Raw genomic sequence first — 10,885 nt, 5'->3', positions numbered from 1 at the left:
AAATAGTTTTCATTCATAAATCAAACACTTAAAAAAAAATGGAAAATATTTTCTACTCACCAACCAAATATGAGAAAATAAGTCAAAAATCTACTTATTTTCCAAAAAAACATTTTCCATGAAAACATTTTCTTTCATTCCAAAACACACCCTTAAAGCATGAATTTTACTTGTGCGCGTCCAATACGACTGATAACAAAATTTGGATTAATTAATTGCAAATAGAGAAAATTAAGTTTTCATTGCTATTTTGCTTATTTTTAAAAAAAATATTTACAAGAATATTATATATATATAGCATTTTGACCAACATATTTTTTGTCTCAACTAAAAATTTGCATAAATAAAATACTGTAATAAAGTTACTTAACTCAGAAATATTTTCAAATATTATTTTTATCATTTGTGGGGATATTCCTTTTTTCCTAAGTTGTAAGACACTCGAGATCTAATATTTAATTTATTTTCCACTATCGTATGATGACATAAATTTATTACGATTCATATATATTTTATTTGTTAGATCGAATTGAAGTATGTGGAATACTCATTTTTTAAGGGAGTTAGAAATCATATGGTACCTCTTGTACAGGGCCGTCTTAACTCCTAGGCCATTAAAGCCATCGTTTGATGCTCCATAATTTTGGGGCCCCATTTTTAAAAAAAAAAAGAGTATTTATACATATTTAAAAAAAATAAAAATTTATATGCACTTCTCAATTTCTTTAAAACAAAACGGGTAAGAGGTAATTATTCAAAGTGGTTAATTTCCACTTTCCTAAGGGAATGGAATGAATTTTGGGAATTATTTCCTTACGTGGGAAAAGGAGATTGTACTTCCTTATTATTTGCTAATAATTTGATTACTTACCATATATTCATCTTTTTATTTTCTATTTTATTTTTTTACTGTTAATATTGAACTCTCTCCTATAAAACTTATTGAGTTATTGTTGCTTACAAGTTACAAAAGAACAAAAAGAATTTTGGTGTCTTCTTCAAAATTTCAAAAAGTGCAACAATCATTATGTTGAATGAACACAACACTATTTTGATATTTTTATATCAACTTATGAAATTGTTGAGCTAGGTTTTGTTATTTTAACTTTATTTTATAGTTTTTCTTGAAAATTTGTAATTGTTGATGTTGACACACAATTTTGGACCTCCACATTGTATATTAATCATCGAGCTTCTTCAATTGCAAACGATTTGAAATATTAATTTTATAAAATTCAAAATATTTTTCAAGTTATTTTTAAAGTAATTTTGTCATTTTTGATAATTTTAAATCATAAATATCTATATTTTTACAATTATGTATATAATTATGTCATTTTATGAATATTCAAAAATCATCGTAAAAGATTTTCTTTTTTTTTAGTTAAATATTTTATTAAAGTAGTTTAATTTAAATTATGGTTTTAATTTTGAGTCATTTAAGTTCAATTACTTTATTTCGTTGAGATTAAGAAGCTCGTTAGTTGATTATATTAATTCGTCTTATTTAAATTTTAGCCAAATTTACTAATTAAATTTGATTTGACTAATTTCTTAAATTGGCTACAATTGCAATCCTTAACCATCTTCTAAAATCAATTCCAACCTATATTTAAGATCAGTTTTGGGCCATTTCAAAGTGACCCAATTCAGCAATTCCAGCAGCCTACTGCTTTCAAAAAGAAATCCAACCGGCCCAGGTTTCCCTTCCAATTCTTCTAACAAGACCAACAATACAATACCACAACAACTACAATACAACAATACAAACGCATACCAAATCAGTAACCCGACCCAGCCCACTATTCAATCTGCAAAGACCCAGCCCACAAATCCAATTCAATACCAACAACAATTCCTTAATACAATACAATTCCAAAAGACCCTATAGCAAACCGACCCGACCCCTGTATGTTTCTTCCTAGCGAGAAACTGCAAACCCGTAAATCGAAACCCAGAACAACAGCAGCAAATCGCGACCTCGAGCCCAGCGCGTCCCTCTTCCTTGTCCGTTCGTTCAAAGAGCCGTTGAAGAATCCAGGTGTCTCAATCTCATATGTTCTCCGTCCTTCCTCCAAGATCGGACGACCATCCTTTACAAGCCGTTGAGAGTACGTACCAACCTGATCTCTTAAGAACCCTAAAAAAATCTGTCCCTTCACCCTCTATAAATAGCCTCCTCCCTTTTCATTGAAAGGGTGTAGAAATTGATAGAGAGAAAAATATATACGTTGGAGGAAGAAGTGGGAAAAAAGATAGAAGTAAGAACAGCTCGTTAAAGGATTTAGGAACGGGAGTAGATACCGAAATACATTCGAGCTTTTAGATCGTTCATCTAAACTCTCGGAAGTTCTTGTGTGGTAGTGGAGTCGCTTCAAAGTCGTCGTCATAGTCTCGCTTCTCCAAAGAAGGTAACTTCCTCTTTTCTCCTATCTCATATTGGTTGATTTTACATTCAATGCATTAGCTGTGTATTTGTTATGTTTGACTTCGGGTTAATCTGGTTATATGTGAAATAGGGCAGAAGTGGCAATGAACATGTTTTCGTTTTGAGTTTCTAATCACTGATGCATTTTCTTATATGTATAATTGATGACTTTGCTATATTATTGCTATATATAATCATTCATTGTCTTTTATGTCTTATGTATGCTATTCCATATTCATTCATGAAGGTATTCCATTCATCTTATATGTCTAGATCTATTCGGAAAAGAGTCGGTCCGAACTTACATTTTGGTTTAAATCTTCTAGACATGTTGTTTCCTTTAAAGTTATGTTTCCTGTTGGAATTTATATACTCCATGTCATAGTCTCTGCATAATTTCCTTTCTCATTCACTCATCACCATTGGATTTTCAATTGGTAAGCTCTTTGTTACATTTCCATCACTGCTACTTTGGGATATTGGGTCATTAAAGTCTCATGCTACTGTTATCACTACGCTTGCTATTACTACAACAGATTTGGTGATACATGTTTAGAATTATCAATTGAGAGATAACTGCTCTTAATTCTATCATTTGTTTTTGTTCTCATATATTAATTGAGCTGGACTACTTTTATATTTTTTTGATAAGTTTGTGCCTTCAAGATGTGTGTCTTGTTGTGAATATGTATTTGAGATAAAATGTCTCCACGGAATTCCCTTACTACTGTTTTCTGAAACATCATATTAATTTGAGCATTTAAATGATTTTAATCCGTATTCCAACTTGTTAGGCCGTAGGTGGATTATGCATTCTCATGGGTATATGTAGTTACTAGATGGAAATGCCCGTGCTAGCACGGGCCCAATATAGACAAATGAGAAACATCATATCAGTATTACAACATTTCCTTAGAAGTACGTATAGAAAACTTGTTGAGTTCATTACATGTCAGGTATTTATTCCGACAGTCATTGCATGTTGTCTTCTCTTCCAAGACATAACATGCTCCTTTACAACCTATTAAAGATCAAGCTTTGGTAATTCAAGAGTCATATAAATAATTCTGTTCTTACCACTATTTTGGCTAGGTTTGCTCATTCAAATAATGGGACATCAATAGCATAATTTTCTGGGGTTGTCCCGCATCATCACCAAAGCAAGATATGTTGTTTCCTGTTTAGATTTAGCAAAATCAAAGGACAACTTGTGAAATGAATCTGTGTGCTAGAGTTGAACCATTAGCTGCAACTCTATGTTCTCCTCTAATATAATCAATATTTTCTTAAACCACTCTTACAGTTAACTCAAACATCACAAAAACGCAAGGACACATCTGAGAAGGCATTGAGGTATTATGGCACCTAAATTTAAAAAGAACACCCTGTGTTTGTTTGAAATGAACTCAAAATTGGAAACCCACAACCTATAAAGAGAACACAAGTAAGAATTAATATTGTTACGTTGCAATAATTAACCACCACAAAGCGTATGCTACAAGATTACATGTGTATGAAGTAACAACCATAAGATGTCTGCTGCAAGAATATAAAGTTTCATCTCCAGGTCTACATGATTTCAAACAGCTGAAAAATTAAATGAAATTTTAAAAAATCTGAAAAGTAGAAATAGAAGTTGAGTGAGATAGATGTAGCTGAAAAAAGTAAAGGAAGAAGATTACAGCCTTTGTTGGTAGATTCACTAATTTACTAAATCTAAATAGATGAAGATGTACCAATTACGATAGTTTTAGCTAAATGAAATTTTAATTAGCCCGAGAATGGAAATGAGCATAAATTAGGCCAAAGTTTGAGAAAACTTAGCTTGAGGATAAAAATGCAAACTTCAGGTAAAGTTGAGAGAAATAGAAAACATCAATACCACATATGAAGTCCTATTTCATTCAAATTCATCACAAATCAAAGTTGAGAGAAATAGAAAACATCAATACCACATATGAAGTCCTATTTCATTCAAATTCATCACAAATCAAAAGCTAAGGATCCTTTCACTTCATATAAGATTTAAATGATAAATTGTTCGTCAGTTTGCTATTAGAACCTGTCTATCACATTCATCCTATATAAGGCTAATTAAATTGTGTCTTGAGTTTCAATTATCCTCAAAACAAAACAGCTACAAGAAAAGGAAAGAAATTATCACAAGTACGGAGCCCCAATTGATTGGATACACAAGTTATTCTTAAAAGAAGAAGATATCTTCAGCTCCTTAGAGAACTGTCCATTGAATTCAATAAAAGAAGAAAGTGAAAACTTAAAGAACAACAATCCTTCAAGATTGAATTTTCATAGCAAAGGTTGATGAGTCCTATGTACACAAGTTATTCTTAAAAGAAGAAGATATCTTCAGCTCCTTAGAGAACTGTCCATTGAATTCAATAAAAGAAGAAAGTGAAAACTTAAAGAACAACAATCCTTCAAGATTGAATTTTCATAGCAAAGGTTGATGAGTCTATGCTAATAATGTCTTAAATTGAAATAAACTAGGAATAAATAGTAATCATGAACAAAGAGAGTTCACAAAATGGTTATTTTTCCAGCAACCTCATAGAAGATATAGAAACCAATCAATGTGGAATATATGAGTACAACTTGAAATAATTCTTAGCTTATAATATCTTGAACATGTGGGTTTTTATGATTCAAACAAACAGGACATTTCATGAGCTTGTGGATTCTCATGATTCAAACAAACAATATTGCACATTTTCTTGTATTGAATTCATATAAGGGGGATTGAATTAGAAATTTTACGCCTAAGAATTTAACTTTATTTTGTCAAAAGGTTCTCGATTACAAGAAACAATAGTTAAGCAAAGATAGATTAAGATAGACATTTCGAAGAGAGATTTGATATTGAAAGAGTGAAGGAGAAAGATCCTTAACCACCAGTACCAGTAAAAACAACGAATAAAAACACCAGAGCAATTAAAATGAAAAACTTAGAAACTTACCAAAAGTAGATTTGAAGCAGTCAAAGAAAATAAGATGGGAAAGAGTTTAAAGCAGATTCGAAGTGAGAGCTCTGCTTGTTGTTATTCAACTTTTGAGCACACCTGGACACTCGGTAAAATCACCACAAAAACCACCATAGATGCACTCTGTACATCAAAGTTGTATACATTTATTTCTATTTTCAAACATGCATAGGAAACTTACATATAGTTTATGATACACAACCTAAGAATCCAAAGAATAATGGAAAAAAACTACCATTTATAGGTTCTTTTTAAGAGACATAACCGAAAAATTGGGGGAGAAGGGGGAACTAAAACTTATTGTAACCAAAGATTAGAGCAACATCAAAAAAACAGTGATAGAACAAATCTAGAGCATACGGTAGATTCTACCGATGAACAATGAAAGAAAGCATAAATAGTGGATACACATGTGAAAAGTTAGTTTACAAATGTACCCCAAAGTTAACATTAGAATTACCTAAATAAGAGTAATGTATAAGTTTTTTTAAATTTTGTTTAACCTGTCTTGCTAAGACTATGATCCGTGTTAAGTCATTGTATCCTTGATTTTTAGTTTTGCCTCTTTTCTAATTCTTATTTTTTTATTTTTCATGTGACACCAATTTCGAGTTCACTTTGGACTCATCCCTTGCTTGTCGGATTGTTTCGAGTTCAAATGGAGAAGAAGCGAATTGGGTCTAAGGAAGCTGAATTGTAGGGATTGGAAGCAAATATCCCGATTTTGAAAGTTGAAAAATGGGTTGTATACAAGAACGAAAAAAATGGGTCAAAACCCAAGACGATCAGCAGCTGAAGGTCCAAAGTCGGTCCAGGCAAACAGAACCTGACCTTTGGGCACAAAACAGTCCTCTTTGGACATTTTTGGCTTTAAATATTGAATTGTTATTTTGTTTGAATGCTTTATTTGAATATTTAAAACTTAATCAAACCCCCCTAAAGATGAACCATTTAGTTATGAAGAGTCATTTTATTTGAATGATTTTATTTAATTAACTTTCTCTACGCAATCATTTTGACAAGGTTATCTTTTTTTAAAAAAAATAAAATTATTTCAAGTATCTTTTGAAGGGTTTATGTCTTGATTACTTTTTACTTTTCACAAAGAGTTGGTCAAAAAATATTTTAGTCAAGTTGTAGGAGAACTGCGTGTTAGTGGACAATTCTAATGCTTAAAAATCTTTTTTAACCGTAAATGTCTCCTTGTACCCTTTTTCTCTAAAATTTTGAAGACTTAAATTTGTTAGAGTCTTTTAAATTAAGTTTTTTTAATTTCTTTAAAAATCTAGTAGCAACTCTTTTTCTAAGTATTTTTCTCAAATTGTTTTTTATATTTCGAACATTTCAAAGAGTAATTTTTCTAAAGATAGTAAAATTACGACTTAATAGTTGATGTTCTTAGTTTATAAGTATATTGTTTTAGTTATTATTAAAATTTCATTAATTTAATATGTCAACTAGAAAATATGATTTCGTTCTTACAAAAAAAAGAAAATGAAAAAAATTGTAAAATTAAATAAATCTCAAAAAAGAGCACTTGATTGATGATAATAACACCCAAGAAGAAAATCTAGAAGTATTGGTGAAAAATGTCGCATTATTAAAATCAACCTGGGATCTGGTGAGGCAGAAGCAGGAAAAGAGGGAGGAGGATAGCCACGGATGACAGTCTGAAGAGAATGAAGATCAATATTGTGTCCAGATGGTGGTGTTGTGAGAAAAAGACAAAAGAAACCATGACACATTTATTTCTAACAGCACCCATAGCTATGGAGGCAATTTGCTATTTGTGCAGGAATTGACATAGAAGAAATGACTTTGAAACACCTCATAAATACTTGGTGGAGCATGCAAACAACCATTCCAACAATCATAATGTGGACTCTATGGAAGAGGAGGAATGTGATTAAACATGGAGGAAAGGTGACTTTCAGTCACATGATATACCAAGTGCAGGAAATGATTAGGAAGCATGTCAAAACTTTGTACCCCTTGGATTAAAATAGGCAATGAAAGTTGGCCTCACATTGCTACAATTTTGAAGGAGTACAAACCAAGATTACATTATTATAGTGTTACTTGGAAGTTTCCCGACAGAGGCAAGGTATAATGCAACACTGATGGGGTGTGTGTAGGGGTAATCCGGCGAAGAGCTAGTTGGCTTTCTGTGCAAGGGATGAGAGGTGGGACCTGATTTATGCAGCTGCTAGAGGAGTGACCTCCAATACAGAAGCAGAATCATTGGCAATTAAGGGAGTTTTGGAATTCTGTCAGTCTTATAGTCTAAAAGAAATGACGATCGAAACAGATTCTTTAGCACTCAAGAAAATGATTAAAAGGTAATGAATGGAAGTTCTCATGGGAACTAATAGAGCTAATAGAAGATATAAGGGTCAAACTCCATTCAGTGCAAGGACAAGTAATTCATACATTCAGGGAAGGTAACACAGTTGTAGATGCTTTGGCGAATGAAGTCATAGACTCACAAGAGAAGAAGGAGTATCACAGCTTTAACAAGTTACCAACAAATATAAGGAAATGCATAAACATTGACAAAGCACAAATTCTTAACCTCAGAATTAGGACGAGGAAAATAAATATACAATGATACAGATCAGAAATAACAGCAGAAGAGGAAAAAACAGGCACGCAACAGTGATAAACATAAAACAAGTCTCATATTACACAAGCTCAAATTTAACAGCACAAGCATTATTGCCAAAGAGAGGACAACGAAAATATGTAACTTAGCTAGTGGTCCTAGTTACCAGCAAGTTACACCAAAAAGAAGATGGAGCCTCCCAACACAGCAGCCCGAACCAAACGTCAACATTGAAGAACACGAAGATCTACATCGGCACGGTAGACGATTGGTTACAATGATAAATAGAAGGGAAGGGAAGGAAAATAGAGGGAGGGTGAACTTACGAAGATGGATCTTCAACTCATCAAGGATGAACTCAGCCCACCTGAAGTCAAGGCAAGTCAGATCGGAGGAGATCAGGATGAAGGAAAGAAAGAGTAGAAACTTACCTTGGAAAGATGGCGCCCACAACCATGGATGGAGTTGGAAATTCCAAGCGGAGCTTCAGCTTCTCGTATGATAGCAAGCTTGAGAAAGTCTGGAACACTTCTTTGAACAATGTCTAAATTAGGAAACGTTGATTCCTTGATTTGTTTTTGGAAGGACCATTTGGGCCTAAACTGTAAGGAATTAGTTTCCTCTGTTTTTTAGTTAATAAAATAGGTCCAGCTGTGGACCAAAAATGGTTTTTTTAAAAAAAATAAAAAAATGTCGCATTATTCCCGACAATCAAGAACTCATAAATATTTTATTTAATATTTTTTCTTTTCATTGTTGATTGGTTATGGAATTTTTAAAACTATAACTACACATTTGTGATATTTCCCACTGTTCTTTAAATAGTATCCGTTTAAATTTATTTACTAATCTAACTATGATCAACCATGTTCAATGTGATAGCTCGTTTTCTGTAGATGTAAATTAATTTTAAAAATACTCATTTATGTTGACAAAAATTTCGATAACTACAAAATTAAATTTAAAACTTACAATAGTTATCATGCATATTAAAAATAATTATTTTAAAGTAATTGTCCATTCTAAATATCAGAAGAGAAGTAATTATTTTGATTTTTCCAAAACTTTAAAGATCACTATGTATTCGATAGAAATAACTTCTTATGGCTTTTCTACCTCACTATTGCATCATTCACACTTTTAATTTTCTCACACATTATTTTATAAATCCTATCTATTATGACTAAGAGTTGTTTGATAATATCGCTAAAAATTGTTTATTTTTAAGAACACTGTTTTAAAATAGCTTTTCAAAAGAGTACTTTTGAAAAAAAATTGTATTTGGTCAATTCATTTGAAAAGTGCTTTGGATAAACAAAGTGTTTGACTAATTTTATAAAAAAAAAAAACTTTTGAGAGTCAAATTACTAAAAATGATAAATATCAATGCACTTTTAATATTAAGATAACATAGTCAAATTTTCAATTAATATTATATATAGATGAATAAAATATAAATTAAATATTGATATAATATTAACATGATGATTTAAATATAATTAAAAATATCAAGCAAAGTAAATTTAAAAATCATTTCACAAATTAAATTATTACTATTATATTTGTATTCAATAAAATATGAACAATAGACACTGTTATAAATCAACTTAAAGATGAAAGAATAAAATCGACCCACTAAATTTATTGTGTGTCCTTAATAACACTATTGTTATTTAGGATTTGTTTCTTCTGTTTTTATTGTTTTATTGTGAGTATTTGGATTTAGTTTGGGACCATTGTTTGGATTAATGTGGGGTAATTTGTTTTGAATATTGTTGTGTGCATTATATATGAGATTATATTAAGTTTGTTATTGTTTTTAAATGTTATTGTGTGCTCTATTTTATTGCTTGTCTAATGTAATTATTTGAAATAATTTTCAGCTTGTTAACCATTTGATATTTGAGACTTATTGATTTAGAGTTGCATTTTACATCTCCATTGAAGAAGAAACATTTTTTATTTGGGATTTTTCCATTTTAAAATTTAAATCCAAAATATCGTAACCAAAACGAGAGAGATACTATTATGATAAATTGATAATTAATCAAAACACTTAACAAAACTGTCAAAAGGAGTACAATAAGGATTTTTTGCGTCATTTACTAATGAAACAAAAAATACAATGTATATGTAAACCTTAAACATGCATTTTACTCTCAGTAACGAAGGATATTGAGTATTTGCAAAATTTATTCAATACATTATAAAACCATCCTCTCAAAATTTAATAGTATATTTTGTTTTTAATATTGATTAATAGTTATTTATATGTAATTGATTGAAAAATATCAAAGTATTATATTCTAGAATTAAAAATATATAAATAGGCAAATTTAAAAATTAATAAAAAGTAAAGTACATTAGTTACTCCATCCATCCACTTTTATTTGTCATGTTGCGGTTCGAAAGTCAATATGACTAATTTTCAAAGTTAAATTAGATTACATGAATTCGATATTTTAAATAAAAAATTTAGATATTCAAAAATTATAAGAAAAATACTATAAATTGTAATATGACTAATTTTCAAAGTTAAATTAGATTACATGAATTCGATATTTTAAATAAAAATTTATATATTAAAAAATTTAAAAAAAAAACTATAAATTGTAATTTCTTGTATATCTATAGGATCGAAAAAATATTTACTACTTATTAAGGTTGTCACTTGTCGCAAGTTAAGAAGATGTGTCCATTTGCATCAAAGAGAGGTTAAATAGCATCAATCGCCTCACTCATCTCCGACTCCACCGGCGCCTCAAACTCCACAATTCGGTGACAATTTTCTCTATCTATCTTCTCCGGCGAAGTTATCTGGTAAAATTTATATTTTTTCCTTCTCTGCCTCTTTCG

The sequence above is a fragment of the Solanum verrucosum genome, unplaced genomic scaffold (assembly GCF_900185275.1).
Source record: "Solanum verrucosum unplaced genomic scaffold, falcon-dt-bn FXZP01000261.1, whole genome shotgun sequence".
Classification (NCBI taxonomy): domain Eukaryota; kingdom Viridiplantae; phylum Streptophyta; class Magnoliopsida; order Solanales; family Solanaceae; genus Solanum; species Solanum verrucosum.
This window is presented reverse-complemented; position numbering follows the sequence as displayed.